Here is an 18,068-nt window from a genome sequence, read left to right as displayed (position 1 = left end):
TGTACCTAAAAAAAGATACAACTTCCAAGAATACTGCTAACCAGATAATGACATATGATCAAGTATTTAAGAAGCAAATTAAAAATGGCAGTCTCACACATACACACAGAGGAATAAATTAAACTAAAAATAATCCATAAGGCAGAAAATATATAAGGGTTTTCATTCAAAGACACATGGGGGGAATTGTTGGTACTCCTAGCACAGTCAAAAGGTTAATTTTTCTAATATCTGAGTTTACGTAAATGTTTTCTGTTTCTCTTTTGTAGTACCTGGAGTCACACATAGTGGGATCACTTTGGTGATATGGGGTCGAACCATATACCCAGGTACATCAATGTTGGTTACTTTTTATTTTATTTGATTTGATTTTTGGTATTTGTGTCAAAGCCAGAGGTGTTCACTGCTTATGGCTCTATGTTCAGGGATTATTCCTGGCAGTGCTTAAGGAACCCTATGCAGTTTCAAACAGATCAGCTGTGTGCAAGACAATCACTTAACCTCTTTTACTGTGTATGTCTCTGGCCCATCAATGTTTTTGTTTTGTCTAGTTTTGTCTTTGGGTTTTTGGGTCACACCTGACTGTGTTCAGGGATTACCCCTGACACTGTCAGTAATCACTGTTGGCAGGTTTGGGGGAACTATATATAATACTGAGGGTAGATCAAAGCAAGACACATAGCCTACCCCACTGTACTATCACCCCAGCCCCCTATTGATATTTTAAAGGATCAACTTTATAGAAAAATGGATAGATAGGCCGTTTATCAGAAAAAAATTATAAATGCCTGGCATAGCATCTAAATAATTTCTAGACATTTGGAGAGATATTAAACCTGATTCAAATAAGGAAATATAAAATAAGTTTACATTGCAATATCAGTTTTTAGCTTTCAAATTGGCAGAAGTAAAGTGTGAAGCATGTATGAAAAATAGACTTTTATGAATTGCAGACCTTCATTGGGAGAGCAGTTTGGCAATATCAAGCTAAATAAAGCATATCCACTCTTGTACTCAGTGATTGACTTCAAAAAGTGTATCCTAGAGATAAGTCACGTTGTAGAGTAGTACAGATGCAGAAAATTATTTTCAATAATAAATGGGAGAAAACCAACAGGTTCACTTATAGAGAACTCAATAGGTAAAAATTACTGTGCATCCATATATTAGAATATATTCAACCATAGTAAAAAGATGAAGATTTATTTTTAGATAAAAATAATCTATGATTTATGAAGTAATGGATCAAGTTATAGAATAAAATATATTCAATATATAAGTATATATACAAACTATAGTATACAAGACTACTATAAATAGTCTATTAATACTATTCTGTAGGACCACACCCAATTATTAAAAGTTCTATCTCTGGTAGTGCCAGGGAGAGAACGTGGGGCATGAACTATGCATATGTTCTGCCACTTGAGCCATAGTTCAGGCTCCTTTATTACTTCTTTTTTACAGGGAAGGTTACATGGCCAGTCGTTCAGGGGTTATTCCTGGAAATTCTCAGGAGACCATGCAACGCCAGAGATAGGACCTCGCCTTCTGTATGCAGATTTTGGACACTGCCCTTTGCGCCAACTTCCATTTTCATCACTGTTTTCAAATAGATGAGTGAAAGAAGTGCAGCTTTTTGTGTATATTAGTATGTGCATTAGTACAATGTTTTGTATATTGTGTTTGTATGTTGTAAATCACTTGCTTTCCTGGACCTAACAGAATTATAGGAAGGGTGATGAGCTCTACTAGTGCCAATAAAGGGCTCTGGGGACAGGCACAGTGGCAGGTGCTGAAAATGCAGCAGTTGTAAAACAAAACAGTTTCCTGAGCTCAGGCAGTTTGTGCCCTAGTGAACAAAGCAGGCAACCAACAAATGAAAGCTATGGCTGCACAGACAGATGGATGAAGATAAGAATCTTAGAGAGGGGAGAGAGGGAATGAAGGAGGAAGGAAATAGGGAAGGAAGGTAGGAAGGAAGGAAGGAAGAAAGAAAGAAAGAAAGAAAGAAAGAAAGAAGAAAGAAAGAAAGAAGAAAGAAAGAAAGAAAAAGAAAGAAAGAAAGAAAAAGAAAAAGAAAGAAAGAAAGAAAGAAAGAAAGAAAGAAAGAAAAGAAAAGAAAGAAGAAAAGAAAGAAAAGAAGAAAGAAAGAAAGAAAGAAAGAAAGAAAGAAAGAAAGAAAGAAAGAAAGAAAGAAAGAAAGAAAGAGAGGGAGGAAGGAGGAAGGAAGGAAGAGAAGAAAGAAAGAAGAAAGAGAGAAAGAAAGAAAAAGAAAGAAGAAAGGAAGGAAAGAAAAAAGAGGAAAAAGAAGAAAAAGAAAGAAAGAAAAGAAAGAAAGAAAGAAAGAAAGAAAGAAAGAAAGAAAGAAAGAAAGAAAGAAAGAAAGAAAGAAAGAAAGGAAGGAAGAAAGGCAGGAGGGAGGGAGGGAAGGAAGGAAGGAAAAGAAAGGAGGGAGGGAGAGAAAGAAAAAAGGAGAGAAGAGAAGGAGGAAGGAAGAAAGGAAAAAAGGAAAACAGGAAAAAAGGAAAGGGAGGGGAAGCATGAAGGAAGGAGAAGAAAGGAGAGGAAAGAAGGAAGGAAGAATGGAAGGAAGGAAATAAGTTTAAATTGGCCAGTGGTGAAAGTGTGATGGGTTGCAGATCTATTCCTTTAGTACATATCATCCAAATTCTGGGTTAGGGGCTTCCAGGAAACATGTGAACTGGAAGACAGCCAGCATGTGGCTCAAGTAGAGAGGAGGGGAATGCCACAGGAGGTTGAAAAGTGTCTCTCACTTCACACCTGGTCTACAGAGCAGAATAGGCAACAAGAACTGCTGCAGCTGGGTCAACCCTTAGGACTCCAGAGAAGAGAGAGCCTCCATTTGGAGTTCAACTCCAGTTTAGAGAGGTGAGGCTGGTAACTGGATCAGAATATCCCACTTTCTGGAAAAACGTTTAGTTTAGCTTTTGTCAATACTGGGAATGGTTTCTCTCAGCACTAGTCCTCAGGGACTAGTCCTCAGGGACTAGTCCTCAAAGGGAGCAGCCTTTGAGAACTGCTCTCCTAAAATCCCAGAAGCTGCCCTCATTCTCCTGGAATGCCCGCGTGTCATGGAAAGAGAGACATCTCTCTGGTCATGGTTGGGCCTGTTCATTTCCAGAGCAGCAAGGACATTGGCCATCCCACTTCTCTGCTGAAGGGTGATGGGGGCCCTCCTGGGAACTAGCTTTCCAGGGGGCGCATTTGCTCAACCGGGCAAGTGCTCTGTAAACTGTCTGGTCACAGCAGGTCTACTTTGTTCTTTGAGGACAACAAATCCCAGGCAGAAGAGGGTTGCCTCTTATCTAATTGGCCACTTGGCAGTTTCCAGAAAGAAGTGTTTGCAGAGCACATGGGAAGCCAGCCCAGAGACCCACATGTTTGCTTGGTATCTACATGGCAAATAGCAAGAGCCTCTCGTGAAGGCAGAGGTCAAAAAGGGATTTTCTCCGAATCCCAGCAATCCTCTGGGATGATGGCTCACTCAGAGCACTGTAAACTAGGATGTGCTAGGCTCCATCTGAGATTAACACAAAGGATCTTTTCTCTCGCTTTGCTTTCTAGCACATAACCTACACTGGGATGAATAACAAAAGAGTCTTGGGTCTGTTTTGGGGTCCAAGTATCTGGAACCAGATCTCAGAGGCCAGGTGCAGGGCTCAGGGGGTGGGGGAGAAGGAGGCCCACTGGCTGTGCTGGAAATGAAGACCCGGAGCTTTTACGCACATGATTAGTGATGAGAAGCCCGTTGCCTGGCAACAGCAGCCCCTTCCCCCTCTATCCATACCCTTCAGGCTGCCTGTAATATTTGGTGACATTTTTCTTTTCAGAACAGAGACAACAAGTAGCCCCCTTAATTATCAGGAGATGGTGCCCATCCCCTCTTTCCTGGCTTATTGATCAGACACCAGATTAGAAATCATCCCCCCAGCATTTCATTATTAAGTGCACATTAATAATCCCAGCAGCAAGATAAGCCCTCAGATGACTGTTCATGTCCATGAAGAGCTTCTACCAAGACCCAATGACATAGGAAGTGCCTCTTCAATAGGAGATGTTCAAATAACCAACAATCTCGCTCCTAAAAGATCTGAATAGTCAGATCAACACGATTGCCTCTTGTCCTAGAGCCTCTATTTTCTCCAGACACATCAGGATGCTACAGAAGAATTCTTAAAGAAAAAAATTCTCCCTCCAAACTGCCTCCTTTTGCAGCTGGGGTCATAACGTAGTGAAGTGACTTTGCCAGACACCCAATGAATGATGTTGGATCTAAACTTAAATTTAGTCATCTGTAGTGTACCTATCTGAGACCCTGGCTCTAGGTGTAGCTACCTGAGACCCACCCATTTCTGGGAGGAGTCTTGGGAACTGAATATTAGGTGTAACCTTACCTGCAAGACCCCACCCATTCCTGGGAGGGGTCTTGGAATAGGTAGATAAACCCTGAAGCCAGGGAATTAAGGGTCTCTCTGCCCTGCTGCACTCGCTGGCTTTAGGTTCCTTGCCTCTTTTGGTCTTTGACCAGGATGGAGGCCAAAGGAAGATGGCTAAATTATAAGATGCAGGGCTAAGAATGGCCGAATGCTTGAAAGGTTATGAGATAGGCAACATGCCTGTGGTGGTTAGGGCATGAATAAAGATGATGCTTCCTGATGCCTGCCTGTGAGTGAGTTTGATTTCGCCTTTCACCTGGGCCTGGGACTTGCCGGCTGGATGGGGGTTGCAGAGCCATGTGGCCTGGGGTGGCAGAGAGAAAGATCCCTCCATCCACTCCATCCAGCCCCATCGTTAATTATTTAATGCTACAGTCATCTGATTTCAGTTTCCACCTCAGCTCTGATTTTTTATTTTTATTTTGTTTTAAATTTTAAGCCATACCTTACAGTACTCAGGGCTTACTCTTCACTGTGTTCAGGGATCATAACTGGGAGGGTAGTTGGAATCATATAAGGGGCTGGCAACAAACCTGGGTCAGCCATAAGCAACAAAAGCTTCCTACTTCTCTTTGTACCATCTCTTCAGACATTGACCTTCATATTGTTTTTTTTTTTTTTTTGGGGTCACACCCGGCAGCGCCCAGGGGTTACTCCTGGCTTCATGCTCAGAAATCGCTCCTTGCAGGCTCGGGGGACCATATGGGACGCCAGGATTCAAACCGATGACCTTCTGCATGAAAGGCAAACGCCTTACCCTCCATGCTATCTCTCCGGCCCTGACCTTCATATTGTATTGTTACTTGTGGGTCACCAGGAGACCACAAGGATGCAAATTTCTTTTTTTTTTTTTAATTCTTTTCTTTCTTTTCTTTTTTAGGTGGATGGAGTAGAAGTGGTGGTGGTGGTAAGGAATGCAAATTCTGCTTTCACGTCTCAAATTGGCTTCCTTGTACTATTATAACAAATTACCACACATTTAGTGGTTTAAAGCATTGTGAATTTATTATCTGTTACTCTGAAAGTCAGAAGTCCTAACGTGGGTCTTACGGGACTAAAATCAAAATATTAGCAGAACTGAACTCTACCAGGAGGATTCTCAGGGTAGGTGGGGAATCTATGCTTTTGCAGCTTCTTGAAGCAGCCTGCATACCTTCTCTCGGGACTATATCACCCCATAATTCTATCATAAAATTATTCTTTGCCTCTTCTGTTTCCCTCTTATAAAGTCCTTTGTGATGGGCCCTTTGATATCCTCTAGAACAGGGGTCTCAAACTCGTGGCCCGCGGGCCGTTTGCAGCCCTCTGAACAACATTTTGTGGCCCGCGGTCGACCTTCAAATATCACAGTATTCACGATTATTCGCTTACCAAATAATCGCAATAAAAATCGCATTAGTAAGAAAAAAATCACATTAAACATTCGCATACCCCAAGCAGTTCCGTTTGGGGTATGCAAATGTTTAACGATTTTTTGCAAATTTTTTCTTTCTAATGTGATTTTTATTGCGAATATTCGGTAAGCAAATAATCACGAATACTTTGCGCCTAGCGCAGACGTCATCTCCACTGCTCCTGCCCGCTGTCCCTTGTATTATCAGAGGCCTAAGGGAGAGAAGGGAGAGAAGTTTAGTACAGAATTATATTTTGTCACACCTTCATCATGACTTCATCAAAGCCTGCAGTGAAGAGAAAGATTGATGACGAGCACAGACAATTTCAGGACAAGTGGGGAGATGCAGTATTTCTTTGTTGAGCACAGGGGCATCCCCACATGTCTTATTTGCTCAGAGAAAGTTGCAGTGCACAAGGAATACAACCTTGAAATGCCATTATTCAACTAAACATGCTGAAGGATATGTGCAAAAAAATATCAAGGAAATGAGAGAGCCAAAGTGGGCTGCCAGTCTTAAAGCATGTCTAATGAGGCAACAAGATTTCTTCAAGAAAGCAACCAAGAGAATGTTGCATCAGGTCAAAGCTAGTTACATGGTTAGTGAGATGAAGGCATACTAGGGCCAGGGAAACCAATTCACAGAAGGAGGAGTTTGGTTAAAAAATGATGTTAGAGGCTGCATTACCTGTCCAGAAAAAAAAGGTCAGTTTAGCAAAATCAACCTTTCTGCCAACACTGTGGGCAGAGCGCATTTCTGACATGCAAGTAACATTTATCATCAACTGATGTGAGAAAGCCAATGTTTTGATGCATACTCAGTTGCTCTTGACGAAGGGCACACGATATAACAGTCACTGCCGCCAGCTCACAATTTATGTCCGTGGTGTTGATTGCAATTTTGAATTGACAGAGGGGCTGCTCACAATAATTCCATGCATGGGCCAGACCACCTCTAATGAGAGGTATTTCGGCATCTGTGTGATGCCATTCAGAATGCAGGTTTGCCATGGAAGAGGTTTGTTGGAATAAAACCGATGGGAGCACCATCATGACAGGGAGGAAACATGGACTCGGTGGCAACTTGTTTCAAATAAAAACTTGAAGAGGAGGGGTTGTAGAAGAAGGCCATTGCTCTTCACTGCATTATCCATCAGCAGGCCCTTTGCAGTAAATGCCTGCCATGTGACAATGTGATGTCTGTTGTTGTGAAATGCATCAACCAAATCAGATCCAGGGGCTTAAAGCACAGGAGGTTCCATGCTTTCTTAGAGGAAATGGTGTCAGAATATGGAGATGTGCTCTATTTCACCAAGGTACGTTGGCTCAGCAGGGGGAATGTCCTGTAAAGATTTTTTGAGTTGAGAGAAAAAGTGAAAGCCTTCATGGAGAAGGATGGGAATGCTGTTTCTGAGTTGAGTGATCACAAATGGCTCATGGACTTAGCTTTTCTTATTGACATCACACATAAGCTGAATGTACTAAACAAGATGGTACAAGGCCTGGGGCAGGTTATCAGTGCTGCCTATGACAACGTGAGAGCATTCTCCACAAAACTTGTGTTATGGAAATTCCAGCTCTCTCAGACAAACCTTTGCCATTTCCCAGCATGCAAGGAACTTGTGGATGCAGGCATACCATTCAGTGGTGAGAAATATGTTGATACTATTTTTAAGCTAGAGAAAAAAATTTGATCACAGATTTGCAGACTTCAAAAAGCACAGAGCCACTTTCCAAATTTTTGTGGACCCCTTTTTCTTTGATGTGCAAGATGCCCCTCCTGTGCTTCAAATGGAGCTCATTGACCTACAATGCAACTCTGATCTCAAAGCCAAGTTCAGGGAGATTAGTGGAAAAGCAGACATGCATGGGCAATTTTTGAGAGAACTGCCCCCCAGCTTCTCTGAGCTTTCACAAATGTTCAAGCGCACCATGTGCCTTTTTGGAGCACATATTTGTGTGAAAAGGTATTCTCCACATTGAACTTCAATAAGTCAAAGTATAGGTCTAGACTTAATGATGATCATCTTCAAGCCATACTGCGAGTCTCAATTGCTTCCTCTCTAAAGCCAAATGTGGTTCAGATTTGTGAGAAGAAGCGCTGTCAAGTCTCTGGCAGCAAGGAATAGGCAAAAGATGCCATGTTCAGAAGAACTGTTCATGATCTTCACTCAATGTTCTATTCATGTTCAGAAGAAATAATTAAAACTGTTAATAATGATGTTTGAAGACTTTTTTTTTTGTGAAATCCCTTATGCAGCCCTGCCTCACCTCAACTTTGCCTCCTGCGGCCCCAGGTAAATTGAGTCTGAGAGCCCTGCTCTAGAAGGATCTCCCCATCTTAAGACCTTACGACCTTACATTTAGTCATATTCCCAAAATCACTTTTTGTGTGTAAGGTAACCTATTCTTGGGGACTGGAGAGTAGATAAAAATTTTGGAGATTATATCTATAAGGTGTAATCTCTAGGTGATTTTAGGAGGGAGAGAGAGAGAGAGAGAGAGAGAGAGAGAGAGAGAGAGAGAGAGAGAGAGAGAGAGAGAGAGAGAGAGAGAGAGAGAGAGAGAGTTCAAGGTTTAGGCACTTGCTTAAATCTAGTTGACTCTGGTTCAATACCTAACAACACATAAAGTTCCCCCTACACCACATTCACACACACACACACACACACACACACACACACACACACACACACACACCACCACCACCACCACCACCAGGAATTATCTTAGGAATAAGCCCTGACTATCACTGGGTGTGACCAAACCTCCCCCACTCACAAAGATCTTATCTTGAGTCACAGACTTCTTTGGGGCTCATTTGCCTCATTCTCTTCTGCCCTCCCCTGTTGTTTGTTTCTGTCTTCTGCTCTAGAGTCCCACAGTCTGTGTCTGTTAAATACCTCCCTGACCGGGAAGCCAAGGCTTCCAAATGCATTTAGGGAAACCTCTTTACTCCTCCCTCCTCTCTTACTCTTGACAAGAAAATGGTGCAATTAGCAAATCAGGGCATTGTTTCCATTGTAAGAGAAGCTCAGGTCCAAGAAAAGTGATTTTCTTTTCTTTTTAATGTTTATTTAATGAATACATTCTTCAATTGTATAACTATTAGATACATAGTTAAAAAGTTGTTTATACTTGAATTTTAGTCATACTATGCACAACACTTCGCCAGTGCACATTTCCCACCACCAATGTCCCAGTTTTTCTCCTGTCCTCCACCTGACCTTTCCTCCTCCATCCTCGTTCTTTTCTCCCTCTCTCTCTCTCTCCCACCCTCCTTCCCTTCCTCTCCCCACCCCCTTTCCTTTTAGACACTGTGGTTTGCACATTGTTACCGAAGCGGTATCATGCATACACTTTATTTCCTTTCAGCACCCAATTCTTGTCCAGAGTGATCATTTCTAACTATTACTGTCATGTTTTTTGAGGGGAGGGCACAGCCTCTCTCCTTCCCTCTTCCCATACTGTCATGTTTTTTGAGGGGAGGGCACAGCCTCTCTCCTTCCCTCTTCCCATACTCAGCTTTCCTTTTACAACCACCACTAGCTATTCTCTCATGTCCAGCTGCAATACTGCGGAACCTGCTCCCTTCATCCTACATAGGGAGGAAAGGAGGCTTAGAATGGACCAAGTGGCCTGCACAAGGCTCTGGCTTTGCAGTCCTCCCTCTAAGTCCTGGAGAAGCCAGACAGCTTTGTTTTTCCACCTAGATTTATCTTTACCATTCATCAGAGGCACAATTCTCACCAAATTCATTTCAAATACACAGGAAAGACTACATGTGAGCCTTTGGTTGGCAATCTCCATGAAGCAGGCTGGTGGGAATTAGAGGCTGAACAAGAAGAGATAAAAATGGCCCTTTTCTGTTCCTATCCCACAAGGAAAATCTAACAAAAGAAGCCCCTCAAGCAAGGGCTAGTGTGTATAAACATGCGAATGAGCGCTAGGGGGCAGAATGTATCCAGGAATGCATGCACAGAGACTTGATTCACTTGGCTTTTAAGCATGATTTTTATTCTTCGTAATTGTAGCAGCTTTATTTATTTTTAATTCTTTTTTATTACAGTAGCCATTGCTATTGCATGTAACATTTATGAGAATATCCGCACTTCTAAGTTTTCGGGATGCAGTGTTACCACACTACAACCTACCACTAAACTGCCACTCTCTCTCCACAGTCCATAGTCCATAAGACCCTGCCCATCTAGCCATGCCTCTCACCCTGCTTTGGAAGCCTTAGTTCTGTGGCGAGAGCCAAAGGCTTTATTTTCATTGAACATTGTCTTTTGGTTTGAGATTCTTGATGTGGCATAGAAGTGGGGTCATTAGTGTTTGTATTCCTCCTACTGGCTTATGTTGTTAACATACGTGTGTGTGTGTGTGTGTGTGTGTGTGTGTGTGTGTGAATAGGGGGGAGGGAGAGATGGGGAATGGGTGACGGGGGAAGCCCTGGTCCTCAGACCCAGAATGCAGGTGATTGATTGATCACTGAGCCACATCTCCACCCCCAGCGTGAGTTTTCCAGGGTGAGCTTGTCTTGTTAAGGGTCATTGCCTTTAGTGCAGCCTTAGTCAATAGGTTTCTAATTGAGCTATTAATCTGGAAGTAAGTGTAAAATAAAACACCCAGAGGGTGGCTTGGGAGCAGATGCAATGTGAGTAATGAGCATCCCGTGGATGGTTGTTCTAAAGGGTCAGTGTCTCATAATCTTTGTTCTCCTCTAATGTGAATTGACTATTGACTACTCTGTGGCAATTTGCAATGAAGCAGTAGGTCTTAACTATGGAAAAACAAATCATATGTTTGGAGTTATCTAGTTTCAGCGTGTTCCATGGAACACATAAAAACCCCCACAATATTTTCCTTCCTTCCTCCTTCCTTCCTTCCTTTCTCCTTCCTTCTTCCTCTCTTCCTCCCTTCCTCCCTTCCTTCCTCCCTCTTTTCCTTCCTTCCTCCCTTTTATCCTTCCTCCCTTCTTTCCTCCCTTCCTCTCTTCCTTCCTCCCTTCCTCCCTTCTTTCCTTCCTTCCAGAAAGAAACATGATAGGGGGATAACAGATAGATGCACACAGTAAGCAGTCACTGAGATCTAATTTCTAGTAGGAAGAATGAAAGAATGAGAATGCTGGGGAAGGACACTGGGATGATGGTGGACAGAAGTGGACACTGGTAAAGGGTATGAAAACATAATAACAGTTTTTTAAATCATGTGCTTAAAATAAAATGTTAAAGAATATCAGGTACCAAGGAATGAATCAACAAACAAAAAATAGGACCAGAGAGAGAGAGTCCTACAGGTAAGGCATTGACCACTGCACTGAGCTGGTCAGATTAGATCCCCAGCACCATATCAACCCAACACCTGGAGGGATCCCTGAGTGCCAAGCCAGGAGGAAGCCCTGAATACCACAGTCAGATATGACCCATGTCACCACTCCAATAATAATAAATGAAGACAAAGAAAAATAACCTGGATAGGGCTTCTTCAGCTCACACATTCTATAGAGGACTAACTAGCTAGAGGACTGCCAGAGAGAGCTGTTCTTTTGGTAAATGCTGCAGAAGGTACTTTGAGGGCTGAGATGGAAGAGAAAGACTCTTCTTTTGTTTGTGGGCCACACCCTGAAGTGTTCTGGAGTTACTCCTGGCTCTGCTCTTAGAAATCACTCCTGGCAGGCTCGGGGTGACTGCTGTGGAACTTGAAAAAATTAACTTCTCAAGGGACCACCAGAAGCTGCCAGGTCTGGGGTCGGCTAGAGTAGGCATTGGCAGTCATAAAGAACAATCATCCAGCCAAGGGAAATCACAAAAGAGCATATTCCATGTTACCTTTTCTTACTCTTGCCCTGAGTCAGAGCAGGAAGCAGAGCAAAGGGATGGAAAAATGTAAACACAAATGTGAACACACGCGCATACACCCCCAAATATTTTTCAGCCAGTGATCAAGCAAGGAAAAAAGCTCTGAATCAAATATGGAAATTTTAAGCAACCAGAGCTGAATGTTAATGAGAGGAGCAGCACTGCTTAAACCATTTAAACAGGAAAGTTCTAGAAAAATCATACCATATATGTGTAGCTAAATTGAGCTTTCCACCCCGTGGGGAATGGGAGGTTCTATAGGGCGTAATTGATAGATTGGAGGGGTGGACCATTTTGTGTTGATCCCCCCAGAGACTTGAAAATCTTCACTAAACCTGTTACTCAGAGGAAAATCAATAAATATTATATATTCTGCCACAGATGAAAGACGGCCGCCAGCGCCAGGGCACAAGGGGCTCCCAGGCATTCCCAGTGTGTGAAAAACACCAAGGATTTCTCTTCTCATGACCGTTGTAGGTATGTGGCTCTTGCTTCTGTTCTCACACCAGTTGCAAGAGGAGCTATTCATCTTTCCCCCTGCCAGCTTTCTGGATTGATCGGACCTTGCATCCTGCCCTCACTTCACCCCTTTGGACTGCGAGAGTTCAGCTAAGTTCTAGATGCACTTTATTGGCACACATGCTACTGATGATCTGAACCCAGTCTTAAGCTGTTTCCAGCCACCCCTTGAATGGGACATGGAATCAGAATGAATAAGAATTCAGTTCAAGAAAATGGTTTAGGGGCCAGAGAGATAGCATGGAGGTAAAGCGTTTGCCTTGCATGCAGAAGGTCAGTTGTTCGGATCCCGGCATCCCTTATGGTTCCCCGAGCCTGCCAAGAGCGATTTCTGAGCGTAGAGCCAGGAGTAACCCCTGAGCGCTGCCGAAAACAAAACAAAACAGAACAAAAAAAAAAAAAACCCCAAAAACAAAAACAAAGAAAATGGTTCAGACACAATGCCAAGGACTATCTATCTCATTATCTACTCTGCGTAAAAGATGATGTCACCCACTTAATGGCCAAAGGAAAGCATGGTGCTTGGACCATTTGATTAATTCAAAGGATGAACATCAGTCATTTGAGTTCTTACTTCACATCCATCAATTTCCAGTGGATTAGAGCCCTAGGTAATAAACCAGAAGAACAAAAACTTGAAACTTAAGTGAATACTTAGGCGACCTTGGGATTGAGCAAGAACTTGATAAACCTAATAATGAGAGGATGTTTGTAGGGGAAATGTCAGATTTGAATAGATGATACATTTTCAATTCATAAGAATAGTATCAACAGAACCCTGATATTAACATGATGCATTAATTCCTGTGCAGCAAACAAGATGTCAATAGTTACGTGTGTGAGATTGTCTCATGTGTGATCTCTTCCTGATTCATTTCTCCAACCACCTCATTCACTGACTACAGACAAGGAATAGCCACACCCCATTCAGCTCATCAGAGGCATCCACTAACCCAGATACTTATTAGCCTTGCTAATTATTTTGGGGGGGGGGTTGGTTATTTAGAACATAAAGTTGAAAGATGATTTATCATATGGAGTTGAGTAAATAATTCATAAAGAAAGTGATGAAATAAAACAGGTATATGCAAGAGAAATGAGAGATAGATTGAAATCTTTAATATACAATGAGGTCTTAACATCAGTCGGAAAAACATAAACTGCAATGGAGAAATGGATAAGGAAGGTGGATAAGAAAGGTGGATAAGAAAGATAGGAAATGGATAAGAAAGGTTGTAAAAGAAGAAAGAAAAATGGCAAATTAATGAATAAGTATTAAGCCATACCAAATATAAAAATTATAATCTGAGGGGCCGGGTAGGTGGCGCTGGAGGTAAGGTGTCTGCCTTGCAAGCGCTAGCCAAGGAAGGACCTCGGTTCGATCCCCCGGCGTCCCATATGGTCCACCCAAGCCAGGGGCGATTTCTGAGCACATAGCCAGGAGTAACCCCTGAGCGTCAAACGGGTGTGGCCCAAAAACCAAAAAAAAAAAAAAAAAAAAAAAAAAATTATAATCTGAGTATTAAACCACACTTTATTTGGACTCACCAAGTTCACAGAGATGTGAAGCTGTTCCATTAATGATGGATATGGTATTGGGATGGACACGCATCTGAGTTTCTGTGTGTGTGTGTGTGTATATATATATATATATATATATATATATATATATATATATATATATACATATACATATACATACATATATAACAAGCCATTTCTGAGAGGCAATTTAGCTAGATTTAGAGAGCAGATGCACTTGGTGTGGGATATTGCATTACTGTTTCCAGTTCTTCAGCAATTTCATAGCATCATTCAGTAGTTTCTTCTCCTTGGAGCAGAGAACATCTTCTGGCATACTGATGTTATGCTTGGCCTCGTGACTATTTTTGGCCAATGGCAACCCAACAAGTATGTGCTGCCAGAGAGATTTCAGCATCCTTTGGTTTCAAGTTTGTTCTCAGGCATTTATCCTTTAACCATAACAAGAGCTTCTTCCCAGGATACTCCTGATCCTTTTCTCCACCCTACTCTGGGCTCCTGTGACCCCTTTAAATATGAGAAAATAAAGATGGTGGTGGCAGAGTAGGGTTTGGAACTTGGTATTCCCTACATGAAAAATACTGGCCAATTGAGTAGCAAGACCCCCAAATTCCCATGCTCAACAACACCAGGTATGTCTGTGAGTTCTAAAGCAGAGGTGGGTGAGAATAAATCACTGCTGTGTGGTATCAGCCTCTGTGCAGGAGAAAGCAAAGGAAAGCAGCAGGACTTCAAACGAAACTGAGAATAAGAAGAAAACCCTAAAATATCCAACAGGTATTCAGTGTTCAACCTGGAAGGCTTAGCAAGCTAATTTTAGAAGCGCAGATGGAACTGTTTTGCCTACTTCAATTAGCAACTGAGTGTAAGGTTCTGAAAGGTCTGGAGCTGTCTAGCCCCTGTGAACTCAAAAAGACACTCCAGCTAGCATGCCTATCAGGACAGACCTTTTCCTGAGGATACTGCTGGGTGTGGATTGAAAATCAAGCAGAACAGGCATAACAGAGATGAAGGAAAGAAAGTCTAGATAAAAGTGGCTGATGGGAGCAGACTCAGGAAATCTTACAAAGCAAGCTGCTCTATTTTTTTTTTTGGCTCTCTATGAAGCCACAACAGAATAAGTTATTTTCTGAAATAAGAATAGTTATCCTGAATAAAGTTTCCTTCTAAAAGTCCAAGAAAAAGCAATGCATGCAAAAGGATCAACAGGCAGATGCTAGGGTCAAATCTCATACAAAGTTATTGTAAGACAAATGAGAACAAGGCTCCAGATACAAATCCCTATGGCTAATAAAAGCAAGCCAGAATATTTGCTTTAGAAAGGGACTGGAGAAGGGTCCAAGGAGACAGCTCCAAGTACTGGCCTTACATATGAGAGGCTCCTGTATCCATTAGATCATGTGTCCTCTGAGCACTGTTGGGTTAGCTTTTCTGGTTCCCTGTATTACTGGGCCAAACCAGCATGCCCCCCCCCCACCAGAATGAGACCTTGGTAGGCCAATAGAACCAGCCTAGGCCCTTGCTTGGGTGGCCCTGCTAAAAAGTTGAGGGCAACAATAATTTATTATTTAAAAATGAAGTTGAGCACATTAAGAAAAGTAAATAAAACATAAAAGAGCAACAAATTGAGAAATGGAATAAAAAAAGTCAGAAGTTCTCAAACTAAAAAAAAAAGTAGAAATAGAATCAATGAAGACTAAATGATCAGGTATGTCGAGAGATTCAGCACACAGATAATGCCTGAGATAAATGGGTGAAAATAAGAAAAGCATTTCAATGAAAAAAAAAAAGTTGAGATACATAAAAATTTGAGAAACTTACAGCTATTGAATAAATACAGGCAAAACCAACCCAATGTATGATAAATAAAAGTTTCTAATAAAAATAAAAGCAAGGGAATTGAATAAATACTAATCTTTAAAATATTAAATAATTTCTAGGACCTGATAGTACAGAAGGGAAGCTGATTGCCTTGTATGCAGCCTAACTTCAGTTTGATTCTCTAGCCACTATATATGATTCCCCTAGTGTTACTGGGAGTCAGCCCTGTACAGAAAAAAATCTAGAACAAAATATATTTGAACATATATGAATACATATTTATGTATGTATTTATAAATACATATATGTATATATATGTAGTTTTTTTTTTACTTCCTAGGCCATGCTCAGGGGGCCCAGGCTCTATTCCTGGTGTAATTTGGCCAACAGAGCAGTACAACTCAGTGTTCCTGCTCTGTGATCACAGCTGCACAGACCCAGAGGTGCCCTTAAGCTGTCATTCCAGTATATGAAGCATCTGAAAGTAGATGCTAGAAGACAACACAGGAGATGAAAAGAATAAGCTGAATAACCAGCACAGAGACAAGTTTTCATGAAAGTTCTGAAGTCAGAGAAAAATAAAGAAATGCCTTAGGGCATAAAACCCACATGCTTTTTAGAGAATGAAGGATATTATTAAAGGTTTTTGATTGTGACATGTTACTTTAGAAGAAATTGGAACAGGAGATTTGTTTAGGATATTCAAGGAAGGAAAAAACACGATTCTCAGCTATAAAGGACATGACAAGCGATTGTTAAAATGCAGGGATTTAGGGAGCATTGTTCTATGAACACTTTCAAGGAATCTTAGAACAGTCCTTTTCAGCCTTTTCAAGCTCACAAAATGGCATTGGTTCATGGCCTAGTGGTTGAAAAAATATATATCACTGTCTTATATAACAAAAATGACAGACTTTGATATGAAGAATTATGGTGAACACTGAATATGGTGAGTACTTATAGGTAAAAACTAATATCAAAAGCTTATGTGTTATCTGATAATTTGATAATGAAACATAGTACAATTGGGGGCCGGAGCAATAACACAGCGATAAGATGTTTGCCTTGCACACAGCCAACCCAGGACAGACCCTGATTTTATTCCCAGCATCCCATATGGTCCCTTGAGCCTGCCTGAAGCAATTTCTGAATGCAGAACCAGGAGTAACCTCTGAGCACTGCTGGGTGTGACCCCCCCCCCTAAAAAAATAAATATAGCACAATTTTTAAAATGATGAGGGGTTGGGAGATCACACAGAGGTAGGACTCTTGCTTGATCAGATTTGATCCCTGGCATTATATAGGGTTCTCTGTGGGAGGGCAGAGCCAGGAGTGAGCCCTGAGTATTGCTGGGTATGATCCAAAAGCCAAATACTGCTACTACTAGTAGTAGTACTACTAGAATGGAGAATTTTTTATATAATGTAAATTTTTTATTACTTATAGTAATTATAGTTGGAGGTAGTTTTTTACTTTTTAAATTTTAGTTACCATAAGTTACAATACTCTTGTTTTTGTTGTTGTTGTTGTTGTTTTGTTTTGTTTTTTTGGGGGGGGGCCACACCCGGCGTTGCTCAGGGGTTACTCCTGGCTGTCTGCTCAGAAATAGCTCCTGGCAGGCACGGGGGACCATATGGGACACCGGGATTCGAACCAACCACCTTTGGTCCTGGATCGGCTGCTTGCAAGGCAAACACCACTGTGCTATCTCTCCGGGCCCAAGTTACAATACTCTTAGTATAGAGTTTTAGGCATTTAGTAGAGTTAGTATTCGAGTTTTAGGCATATAATGCTCCAATGCAATCAGTGTATCAGTGTCCCTCCATCAGTATTTAAAGATCTTTTACCCTTCACCACACACAAGCCCTCTTGGGAAACTCAGTTCTGTAGTTCTTGTATAAGAGTCTGTTATCATTAGTAATTTGTCATTCCCTTACTATGTTTCTTTACAGTCCATATATGAGAAATCTTCTGATTATCTTTTTTCGTCTAGCTTTACTCAGTAGGATGACTTCACTTAGTAGGATACCCTCTAGTTCAGTCCATATAGCAGCAAGTTTCATGGTTTCTCTTTTCTTGTAGCTGAAAAGTATTCCATTGGTGTATATATATATATATACATATATATAATTGATATATATATACATATCTATGTATATATATTCCCTATAGTGGGATATAGTAGTAACAATAGCCAAGTCAGGGAAAGAACTCAGGTGCCCCACAACAGATACTATGTGTGTGGAAGATGCCACTAGTATAAATATCTTATAGTATTTCACGTGTTTTCTTTTATGTAATTTATGAATTTGTAACAATGAGGACTTTAATTTATTTGAATTATTTTATGTATGGTATGAGATAGGGATTCAAGTTTATTTTTTGCATATGGCTAACCAATTTTTCCAGCACCATTTGTTGAAGAGGTTTCCCTTATTCTACTTAATAGACCTATATCCTTTGTGAAAAATA

This window comes from Suncus etruscus, chromosome 11 (genome assembly GCF_024139225.1).
Source record: "Suncus etruscus isolate mSunEtr1 chromosome 11, mSunEtr1.pri.cur, whole genome shotgun sequence".
Taxonomy (NCBI): Eukaryota; Metazoa; Chordata; class Mammalia; order Eulipotyphla; family Soricidae; genus Suncus; species Suncus etruscus.
The sequence above is the reverse complement of the archived record's forward strand: the minus strand, read 5'-3'. Positions refer to the sequence as shown.